Here is a 13,020-nt window from a genome sequence, read left to right as displayed (position 1 = left end):
ATATTTAGAGGGTGCACAGCATATTGAACAGCCAGTATTTCTACAGTTTCCACTTTTTGAAAAGGACAGCATATGATTCTCTCATACAAAAGACAATTATTGCTTGAAACACATACCTACAGAGAAGTCAAAGGATACAACACCACACACAGGTTTGCATACATAAGAAATGTTTATTTGTGTACTATTACAGTTGTATATGCCGTGTCATATAGCTGTTAGGTGTTTGAAATACATACTGAGTAATGCAACTCTCAAGCAAATCATTTTATACAGTAATCTGAAAGCATAGCATATGTTGCTGTCCAGGCGAAGGCCTTCAAGTAGTACAACAGTAAAGAAACACTGAGTCAGAAAATAACAATCAGTCACCAGTAAGTAATGCATATGTAGTTCAGCAGCCTCCAATTACACTCTGTACTCAACCCTTAGGCGGGAAAGAATTAAGTTGTCACAATGAAGATGCATCTGTTGCATAACAATGCTTAACTTAAAACATCACTATAACACTGACAAACAGAATAGTCTGTATGACAGTAAGCACTAGGCCACTAATGTTCCCAAGGTGAAATATATGAAAACGTACAGCGATATACCTTAAGGAGTCTTACTACTGATATCCCTCACATGTTGTAACAGCCTAGGTTATATATGGTGCAAACTCTCCCCCATAGACTGCCTTACAGGGGCATATAACAGTGTTACGTACACTGACCTCTGGACTGCACAAGGGCACACATGTTTTGTCCAGCTGTAGCCCACATATATATGGACCCTACCCACAATATGTGTTGGGGCCACAACATCACTGGAATGATGGCAGGAATGGCAGCACAACATAATCATAGGCCACTACTTAACAATCTCTTACTGCATGACATATGGACAAAGCCTGGTATATAGGTGGAGGACAGAGGCTGGAACACAGGGCCATATTTGCAATATTGTTGTTATACACTGAGAAAGTTGTTGGTGTTACAGGATTGTTTGCAACATACTCTTAGTCAGCAATATGAAGAGAGAAACACAAATGGATGTAGCCATGTACTGATAGCACTCAACAGACAGAATGCCAGTGATATATCTGAGACAAGACCTGTGTGGTGGACAGAAAAAACATAACAGGCAATCCTCTGGCCATAATGTGGATAGGCCCACAGTTGAGAGCTATGCAGACAGACTGCATTCCATGCTAAATTAGTATATACACACAAACCCTGTAACACTAGTGGTATACAATGCATATAACAACACTACTCACACTGTCTGTAGGTCTGGAACCTTATACAAATATGTAGTTGGCTTGTGTCTGCAAGTTCTCTTGTAAAAGGTATTGCTATCTACAGTCTGTAGCACTGCTGGCCACACACAAGAAGGATGTCCTCCATACAGGAAAGGTAAATGGTCCACACCCACATGATTTAGGAATTTATAGTACTGGGTTGCCATGACAGTGGTAATTGGAAGTACTACACAGCAGGCTGCATGCAGGTAGCAAGTGGTGGACACTGATTGGTGCAGAGGCTACCATCTGATCATGTGTATCACCTAGAAATTCCATGCTGCAATCTATTCAAAGCAGCTCAATCCATGTAGTGGAGAGAGACAGAGCAAGAGAGAGAGAGAGAGAGAGAGAGAGAGAGAGAGAGAGAGAGAGAAAAAGAAAAAAGAAAAAAGAAAAAAACAAACAAACACACAACCATCCATCCACACAGAAAACTGTATCCAGAAGAGATGACATTCCCACAGCAGGTATGTGAAGCATATATGCATGTAATTGAATGTAGTACTTGGTCTATAATAATGGGATAGATGATGTGGAATGATTTATATGTGCCATCAGGTGTTGTTGTAATGATGTCCAACTGAACAACTGCTATAGACAATAGTGTCAGTCCCTTGGGGCAGTGGGCCATACCTGTCAACTGTGCAGATCAGCACTGACTGACAAGATGTAAGCCATCATAGCATGTGTTGTGTACTGCAAGAGATGTGTATTACTGTGGCCAATAGCTGGTGGTGGACGTAATGCCTTCATGATGGACATGTGAGTTTCAGAGCCCACCACTTGCAGGACAGTCATGTTAACGTGTAATGTAGCATGCACAAATGCCATAGGTGTGTAATAGGCTTACCTGCACTCTGTCCCTATATATACCCCCTAATGTTAGGCTGTGTCCACATGTGACACCTGTCTGTGTTGCAGCAAGGCAGAACAGTGCAGCTGTGCAGGAAGGAGAGTTAGAGAATGTGGACCTGATGCTTGACTGCACCCCATATATATATATAGGTTTACCAACATAATGTTGGAATTTCATAATGTCTAATAGTCATTTAGTTGAAAAATAACATCTCAACCCAAAACATTGAATTATCAAAATGTCTACAATCATTTCATTGAAAAAACAATGAGATTAACCCTACTATTCAATAAATTCAATACTTTCAATATTGTGTGTTTAGACTAACTTTATTTCAACATTTTGATCATCCAATATAGTGTGTTCAACCAATTCAGTTTCAACCATTTAGCATTCAACCTTATGGCGGTAAGCAATATATATATATATATATATATATATATATATATATATATATATATATATATATATATATGTGTGTGTTTGTGTGTTTGTGTGTGTGTGTGTGTGTGTGTGTGTATGTATATATATATATATATATATATATATATATATATATATACATGTATGTTTACATATATACAGACACATATATGTGTGTATATATATATATATTATATATATATTTATATATATATATACAACTCATAATATATATCTGCACACACACACACACACACACACACACACACACACACACACACACACACATATATATATATATATATATATATATGTATGTATGTCTACATAAACCATCCACTAAATGCCCCATCCCTCCAGAATCTACTCCAACCCTATTGCACCACCAGACCACTAAGATCCAGCAACAAAAATCACTTGCAGATCACTAAAGCCAATAACTCTGCTGGTGAAGCACTATTCTCTTGCACCATAGCCAAATTATGGAACTCCCTTCCACCCACAATTACTCCGAACCATCATGCACCCACTTCAAAACTTTACTAAAAGTGCACCTAAAACATGCTGGCTATGCCCTTGCAACTCCCACTCTAATATCATCCACCCCATCCAACCACTACCTTTCTTTCCACTCCACTAACTACCTTGATTATAGCAAGCTCAGATGCTCATAAGCCTAGTACTTATTATACAGCAGGAACTTCTCATTGTAACATTTGTTAATGTCTGTTATGTACTTTGCAGATAAAGATTCTAGTTGTCTACTGATGTAATATGTTCTTCATCTGTAAATATGTTGTAAGTAATTGCTATGTTAAATTGTTAATCGCTATGTAATCCAATGTAGCTACTGTCTATTTATTTTAACTGTGGAGCTTTTCTCCCAGGGCCTCCGCTGAAAATGGACCTACGTCCAGTCGGACACTCCCGGTCAACACATTTAAATAAATAAATAAATAAATATACAAACACACACACACATATTTATTTAAATACATGTCCCCTACTGTTGAATGACAGTGCTGCATGATATGTGTGAGGGAATATCACACATATCAATACACACATATATAAACAGCAATAAGTGGGTGCAAAATGGATAGTTATGTCAGGTGAGAACCCCATATTGGGAACACACTGCCCCTGTTTGTGTAGGTGAGATTGGTAATTTGAGGAAGGATAGTAGGTTTATTTGGGGAGGTAGGTTGGGTTGGAAGACAGACAAGACAGAATACAGGGGTGGTATATGACACATGTGGTGGGTAAACACCCTGGATGGGGAGTGTTGTCTGAGATGTGGAAGCCCATGAGACCCCATATGGAAACAATGGGACCAAGGTCTCCACCCATGGGCAGTCACAACATCATCTTCGTGGCCCTGAAGTTGCCTGGGCTGGGGACTGAGCAGGAGGAGCATGCAGACCCTGTGAGTGTGTACTGAGGGCCTCAAGATGCTGCAGCACATCCCCCAAGTTTCTGTAGAGCTCCCTATGAACCAGACCCTGAACGTGACTTCGAGTGACAGGATCCTGTCTGTGTGTGCTCCCAGATGGGTGAACATCATCCCCTCATGTGGTTCCACCTGAAGGTAGTGCAGGACCAGTAGATGAGGAGGTCCTAGGGTGGGTCCCAGATGTGATGTAGCCTGGTAACATGGCCAGATGAAGTGGGAAAGGGGTTTCTGCTGGCAACTGTTTCCCAAACATTCTACTGTGTCATTGTTATAGGACATATGTGGGTGGGAATAGTCCACACATTCGGGATTATGTCTAATAGCATGCATAGATATCCCCATTAACACAAAACAACAGATGTGCAGCAGTCACATAGCAAACAGAACACATGCATACATGGAACCATAGTGGCACTTACAATGGCATGCAGGTGACATTGTTCATAACAGACCACCAATGATAATGTCTCAACATGGAACATGACTGCAAACACATAGCACAAATTGTTGTACAATACGATATATGTCCCAACAGTAGGTCTTCTGTAGACATACTTGTTGAGTTATGTGACCAGATTGTTGTTGCAGATATGGTGGGGGGAGACAGAGATGTGTATTAACAACTATGAAAGCCTTGCAGTATGAGGTCCTCAGACCTGTTTCCCTCTTTATGTCTTTTAGGCAATATGTCCACAGAAAGGCTGCCTATGTACACAGTGGAGGAGAATGATGTCATCATCACATACCTGGTACAGCACTACAACATCCTGTTTGGGCATACAGTCCATGATCTGCAGGAGAGGACCACCCTGTGGAACGATCTTGTCCACAGGGTAAACTATGTCAGCCTGCATAACTGCAGTTATGAGCAGGTCCGACATCGATGCACTGATCTACTCCACCATGCCCATCAGCATACTGCTGAGGTTAGGGGGGACCAGCTTTCAACAGGAGGGGTCATGCCATCCAGCCCCCCCGACACATGTTGAGGAGCTCTTCGCCAGCCTCGTGGCACCTGCCCACACACAAACACAACACCTGGCAGAGAGCATAGCGGAGGTGAGTGCTACCCACACAATGGCAGAGGAACATGCAGGTAAGGCCACAGGGCACATCAGTAGACTGCTGTTGTGTATCCATCCACATCTGTAGAGTTAGATCAGGCATATGTGAGATGAAATATATATAGTATGTTGCTGCGCTGTAGTAATAAACAGATGTGCATAATCTGTAGTATTGTGGGTTTTTACTGTAATGCTGCACCCACCCTGTACCATTGCCACAGGTGTGGCTACTGACATCACATCTCTCACACAATTATGTAGGTCCCTCTGGTATACCTCCGGTGCAGCAACCTGTAGCTGGTGAGTATAGTGTTTGTTCAGGTTTGCCGGTCATGTTATGGCCATGGTATATTCCATGCACACATTTAACACACCTACCCATAATGCATGCTGCACATGTTCACGTATTGTTGCTGTTAACTGCACTGCATCACAGTGGTCACCATGATGGTGTATCAGAAGGTTATGCAATATAACTAACATCCTGTTATTGCAAGATGTGTGCACAGAGATGAACATAATGGTTGGACAAATGGCCTACAGTAGGGACATTTCTGAAACATCACCCTTATACAGTGCTACAACAATGTATATACCACTTTTAAAATGGCAACTGTTACAGATCTACACTATGGCATATCACAATACTGCATTCCACAACCCTTACAACCTGCAATGTGTTCCTAACATGAGCAATGAATGTGTAATATGGAATTTTATGTTAGGACAGCAAATATGGGGAATACATACTTTCACAAACAATTGGAAGCATGTGTGCATACACTCCAGATAACATATTGTTGAAGCAGCTTTTGAGGTACTGACAGCATGCATTCTTCATGAGTATGGGCCTTCCAGCAAGTACAGGTCCTCAATGTTACACCAATAAATGGTCTGCTGCCCAAGATATTTCGCCATCATATGTGCCCAATTACCTGCAACAGAGGCAGCCATGGCTTGCAGACATCTTACAAGCCATGGAATGGATCCCATACCCAACAGTTAGCACCCAGGAGTTGGACATATAGCCATACCTCACCATTGTATATACCATGGCAAAAAGTGCAGACAGTTATGTATGTGACAAGGATGTATGGACAGGATTAATGTAGAAAATAAACAGATGGCCGTCCAAGACTGATGACGACACATGTTGCAAACTGGTCATGCAGGCTACCTAGTAACATGCCACAACACTGAGAGAGTTACAGGAATGTCTAGCAAGTACTGACTGGGCAGTATCCATGTCAGCAATTGCCTGGAATCTGCATAAGTGTGTCCCATGGGTTAAGGTAATCAGATGGGACAGTTGTACCACAGGAAACATCAGCCAGGCCCCTCTACAGGTAGCATATGCATAACAGCAAAGGTCCCAAAAAGGCATGCGTTGCAATGTGTACTGGTATATCAAGACCAAGTTGGAAACCTACAGACACTATCAATTAAGATACATGTGCTGCACAACCAACACTTCACCTCACTTCAGGCCCACCATCCCCATCTGTACCTTGCCAGTGCCAGTGTACACCTGTATGTTTGCCATTCATTAACAGGAGCTACGCAGGCACACATGGTGTTCAGTGTTTGGGACACTTCAAAATGACGCACATGTGTAGGCCATAGTTGTCATGCATCTGCAAAAAGGCTGAGGGTGGGGAGGGGATGTCATCATGAAACACAACAGTGTACTGAAGCAGAGATCTAAATGATGCTATGAATAGCTGTATCTGCACACAGTCAAGGTCATGAACTGTGGCAGACATAACCCTAACTCTACAGCAATAGCAACGGCACTGTGTGACCTCCAAGGGATGTGCACATGAGTTGACCTTGCAATCATTCAGGGTTGGGGGACATTTGTAGGGCAGACTGACCAAATACTGGCAAATGCAGATGGCCCATGCTAGTATACCCCTGCCAAGAATAGTGACTGCTGTAGTACACATAACAGTAGGTGCAACAAACTATCATGATAAGGGAATGCACACATATGCACCCACAAATTGTATGCATCTCAGTCAGCATCTGCACAACTAACACATTTGTTTGACACTGCATTTGATTTCACAAGTCATAGGTCACATATCAGGTTTGTGTAATGTTAACATATGCAATAATGTGGCCTCATGGAACATCAAGGAAGAGGGTGCCATATCACTAAGGGTGTGTACACTCCCCATAGCCATGGTAAGGTTTGAAGGTCATCAGTGTAATTGTATTTTATTGGCCATACATGCACCACTGATGATGAGATCTGTAAATCAGCCATCAGGGATTCACAAATGGCATCTGTCCACATATCATCCCAGGCATGTGTCGGACAAACACATAGGGGCTGTGAGCAGCAGAGTAAACATAACTGACACACATATACACATTCAGCAATGATGTGTACATCTGTGAGGTATAGTGCACAGTATATGCCAGGGTGTCAAACAGGTGCACAGCAATCTCTGTACATGGGTGCAGTGTGTTCCAGGGGAAGGGGCATCACCTACTAACACAACTCATGCATCACAGAGATGTATAATGTTGCTAGAAGGGATTGACTATAGCTGCACTGCATGCTGTTGAGTGCCATATATCATGCATGTTGACAGATGGGTAATGAGAGGTCTGTTTGTAATATCTTTGTGCAATCTCACCTGTAAGTGTGTGTGTGTGTGTGTGTGTGTGTGTGTGTGTGTGTGTGTGTGTGTGTGTGTGTGTGTGTGTGTGTGTGTGTGTGTGGTTAATTTGTCTGTAAGTGCTATCTGGTTGAGTGGAGTGGGGTTGATGTATATAGGATGCATGTGTGTATGTGTGTGTGTGTTTGTGTGTGTGTCCATGTATGCACAGGCGTGAGTGTGGGATTGTTCATACCACTCAACTTCCCTTTGAAATCATGTAGTACATGGACATGGACAGACACATGAGACACCAGGAATACTTTTCTGACATGTAATTTCAGGACAGCTGATAGTATAATAACATCTGTACCATGAAACATGCATTGGGAAGGAAAACTAGACACCAGGGATACTGTTTTTATTGCAATCATCAGAAAGGTAAAAGAATACCCACATATGCAGCACTACAGATGCATTGGGGAATTACTAGACAACACCAGAGAGTGTTTTCAAATATTACTGTAGTCCACATTAAAGGTTAATAGAGCAACAGATCTTGCATATACTGAAGAATAGTTATGTATGACACTCCAGAAAGTGCCATTACTGAATGACTGTAGTAGCCCATAATATATGGGAGCCATGCTCAAGATGTCTGGACAAAACCAGGGTGAACACTGGATGATATCAGGGAGTCTTTGAAAAAATGACTCCAATCAAGTCAAAGAGGTAATGGAGTAACAGATCATGTTTTGTGTTCACTTTTCTAGGCAATTAGAAGAATGATACGTTAATGGTTGGAATTATTGACTGTAATTATTCAAGACTGATGCAGGATGGAGAACTTAAGAGAAAACATTAGACTCAGGGACAGGGAAGTAATATGGCGGAATGTCAAGGTGTGTGTGTGTGTGTGTGTGTGTGTGTGTGTGTGTGTGTGTGTGTGTGTGTGTTTGTGTGTGTGTGTACTGTTAAGCAATGATGTACAGTTCTTAAAGTGCATTTCTTGTTTTCCCCTCATATGTGGCGAGGTGGGTCGGGGTCCCTCCTGCAGGCAATCTGATGTAGGTATCCATACAGACACTGAAAATGATGATAGGTGTGTTGAGGCACAGGCGGCGTTGCCAGGGGCTGAAGCTGCACCATTGTTTGACATCCTGCTGTTATCCACCCCGTCCCCGCACAGTCACAATGCCTATATATACCCCATCACCAGTGGCCATAGCAGAGGGACAGTTGGTGATTGGTTGCATGGGACAGAACAGTGTGGCATCTATGTCACATGTAGCTGGACACAGCAGCCATAGCTGGATATCCGGCAGGGTACCACATAGGCAGATGTACAGGGGTGCTCATTGGATGGCTGCTGGTCATCATGCCCCTGGCAGAAGCGCCACATATGGTAACACCTGATGCATGTTTCAGGCTGTCATGGAGGTGCAGGCACGTATAGAACGGTACACCAGGCAGGCTCTGAGGCTGCAGAGGGCTACTCATTCAGCTGTTACTGACAACATCCGTGATCTTGCAGATGCCCTCCATTATATTTCAGAGGTCATGGATAGATGGTTGGGTGAGATGGAGGGAATTCTCAACCATGGAATGTAAGTGCTCGAGCATGTGGTGGGAGTGGTCCAATGGCCACATGGACGTAGGCTAGCAAAACCAACAGCTGGAGGTCGACATGGTCCTGCAAGAACAATGAGCTGCCCCCGTAGTGGCAGTACCAGCCCCAGTACTACAAGGGGGGCAATGTCCACACCACACCACAGCAGGCCATGTGCACGTGGCCCTGGCTAGTCCCAGGAGGGACCTGGATCTAGAGGACCTATGTCATCATCAGGGGAGAGTACCATATTGTGGTTTGTATCTGGTGGTGCCCGTGGAAACCCTGGCAGGCACAGTTCTCATGTCCATGGCCGGAGACGGTGAACTGCACACCCTGCCAGGTATGGCCTGCAGCTGTCCAACAAACAACTGTATAAGGCAGCCACATGGCAGAACTGTGTGCATGCATACTCACACACAATACAAACACAGCTAGGGCAATGCCGTACCTACACACACCACATCATCATGGCCAAATCAATAATTAAACCCCCTCACTCACACACATGGTGTCAAATGTATGGCTCAGCCTAGGTCTCTGGCAAACCAACAACACACCCTGTGCATATGATGATGCCTGTGTCACATCCCTGTCATCCATAACATTGATGCAGGGACAGGCTAATATGGTTCTGATGCACACGGTGACTGTACTAAGGTGTACCAGTATAATGCTGTGTAATATGCTGTCAGCAGTAAAGTTTAATGCTTACATGTCAGGAAGTATAACTGTCCAGCCATGATGTATTATAGCTGTTATTAACAGTGAGTGATTGTGGTCTCCATAATGTATTCCATTTATGTTGTAGGTGTCCATGTGTCAACAGGAGGATGGTCCGCTGTTGTATCCTACAAGAGGTATGGCGCTGTGGTGACACCTGGGCTGTGCCATATCCTGGGTACATATGAACACATGTCACAGGTCAGTATAACAGTTACTGCATGTGCCACATGGCTGATAGGTCTGGGGATGGTGTATACAGGTGAGCTCATGGTGGCTGCTGTCAACAACCCTTCTACAGTGGACAATGGTAAGTGTACTGGGTGGTACACACCACATGTTTGTGTAAAACATACACAGAAGCTTTGTTGCTGATGCAGTACACAGAGAATACTGTACACATGGATGTATGTACCTGTGTGAGGAACACATTGTAGCCTATGTAATTCTAGCAAGACAGAATAGGCACAACAAAACATTGGGAAATAAGCAGTCTGCTAGTTTAATGTCATTGACGATGGTACTGGCAGGGTATATGTCCCCTTCCTCAATGTAGTGCAATCCTCAACACAGTAAACATAGGTGTGCTGGTGTGGGTGGCACAGCCCTACCCTTTGGAGGGTGAGAGGTGCTGTAGAACCACAGATAGTGTGATAGACAACTACTTAACCTGTTAACATGAACTGTACAGTATTACGGCCAGCTAAGTGGGGGGATGCACTCAACAGTAACTGCAATGATGGTGGCTGTGTCCACATGAACCACACCCAGCTATATATATATATACAACCCCAATATCGCTGAACACCTATACAGTGGGGAAGTGGGCATTTGCACATCTATCACTAGTTGTGATGGAATGTATTTCCACAGGATGATACCAGGGAAATGTTAACATATGCCAGGCAGTTCTTGGACAAATAACCTCCTGGGAAATGTATATTCTGCAAATGGAAGTAGATTCCTTCACATACACATAAACTCTTACTTGGCAACACTGGGACTAGAAGCACTACCTAGGTATGTAGTGCTACTGATGTGTGTGGCCTTAATTGCACACACCACAGAGCTTTTAGGATGAGGTGTGTTCCAGGTTACATGTTACGTGAAGAACATCCCCAGGCCTGCACAGTATGGTAATGGGGGACGTACTGGTTGTTTATGGACAATACATAGTGTCCCATACTGTCATATACAAACTGACAAACACATACCAGTCAGACACACATTTACGAGACCTGGGCTTATCAGCGCTAGCTACCTTGTCAGTGTGTCCATTGTGTTACAAATAAGTTGCACACAGCACATGCATAACAAGGCTACATTGTGTTATCAGTTACCTGTATGGTTGATGGTGACAGTGGTCTCCATAAAGTCGAACATGGGACATGTACTCGGGTTACTTTGGTGTAAAGACAGTATACCCAGCACCCTCACCCCACAGTGGATATTGTATGCACTGAAACACATGATAACACTCTAACATACCCACCATCACACATTGACCAGGACTGCAATACAATCCCTTGTTTATTCCAAGAGTGCTACTACAGGATATACATCTAATGCACATGCCATAGGCATAGTAGGGTGATGCATTGTCATGGCTCTCCTATGGTCAGCAATATTGCTATCCCTAATACTGTGTGACAAGGTGTATTGTATTAGGAGAATGTGGCCTCAGAATGCTGTACTCTACAAATATACACACATGCACACATACACACACTTGCCAGAACTCAGTGGGAATCCCATGCCTATCAACACATTTGTACAACAGTATTGTGCTGGTACTGCAAGCCCTAGGTAGCCCTTAGGGAGAAGAGTGTAACAAGGTACATGCAATGTCTGGTACAGCATCAGCCACATCTAACTATGGCAATGGGGGGTGCGGTGTGTGTGAAGGGCCTGAGAGTATTCTCAACTACAGGTCTACAAACACACAGACACTGATATTCTCAGTAATGCACATATACACTTATGTCAGTACTGAGGTCCATTGGTGCAGGTGTTCATAGGTGTGTACCAAGCTATTGTCCATGGAGAGATGGGAAGTTTAGGGTGTGTGTGTACAGTGGTATCATGCCACCTGCAATGTGCCAGCAGGACATCTATAGAAATATACCACAGGGGTGATCCTCAGGATGAGAGTGAAATGCATCAGCCAATCATCTGGTTGTCTCTTGCAGAGGGTCAGTGAGGTGCTCCAATTGACATGTATGCAACATGTATTACATAACATGGTCAGTGTCTGTCTTGGAGACCTGTACCCAAGCATGTTCTGTTGACTGTGATAGTGTAGTTGAGATATCCATGGCATGTGGTGCGTACATGGTGTGGATTTCTAGCTGTGGCATTCATAGCATAGCTGGGCAGACATGTCAGTATCAGTCAAGCATATATTGCCTGTAAGTAGCCAAGATGGATACCTGACATCTGCACATCTGTGCAGAGGACAGACAGACATCAGCTAGCCAATTAGTTATGCATTAGAATGAATGTGTTGACAGACAGACATATGACACCTGTAGGTATGCCATTACTACATGCTGGCAGCCCTCACTGACATGTGCTATACACACAGTAGTCTACAGTTATTTTCCACATTTCAGATCATTATCCAGTAGAAAATATTTAATGAAACACAGCTCACTAACCAGGAACACAACAGTGAGGATTCAGAGTCCATCTTTGCATTAAAGGGTGTCTAGTTCCAGTACTACATTCTGCAATCTACTCTTACATGGGAAAGCATTGCCAACAGTAGTAACGTAATGATACAAAACATGCCAGTGTGACTGCATACAACCTGGGATACTACCCATGTATGTAACACATTCAAACAGAAAAGAGTGTTGTACAAGCCATATACACCCAGGTGTCCCAGACAGTAGACCCACACCCATTGATACTATAATGACAGCACATAGATGCATGCTATGTACATGGCATTAAATACACTTATTAAAGATGTCATTACCCTGCTGTGTTATCAGACCAG

At 43.3% G+C, this 13,020-nt stretch overlaps 1 protein-coding gene across 1 annotated transcript in view; it reads right to left on the bottom strand.

Annotated features, from left to right (window-relative positions):
* The window catches only part of EPHA8 (EPH receptor A8), a 2,987,396-nt gene that overhangs the window by 1,340,568 nt on the left and 1,633,808 nt on the right, over window positions 1-13,020 (bottom strand). The window lies entirely within an intron of this gene.

This window comes from Protopterus annectens, chromosome 2.part0 (assembly GCF_019279795.1).
Source record: "Protopterus annectens isolate FY-2018-M chromosome 2.part0, PAN1.0, whole genome shotgun sequence".
Lineage (NCBI taxonomy): Eukaryota > Metazoa > Chordata > Ceratodontiformes > Protopteridae > Protopterus > Protopterus annectens.
Note: the sequence above shows the minus strand (reverse complement) of the source record. Positions and strands in the feature narration are given on the sequence as shown.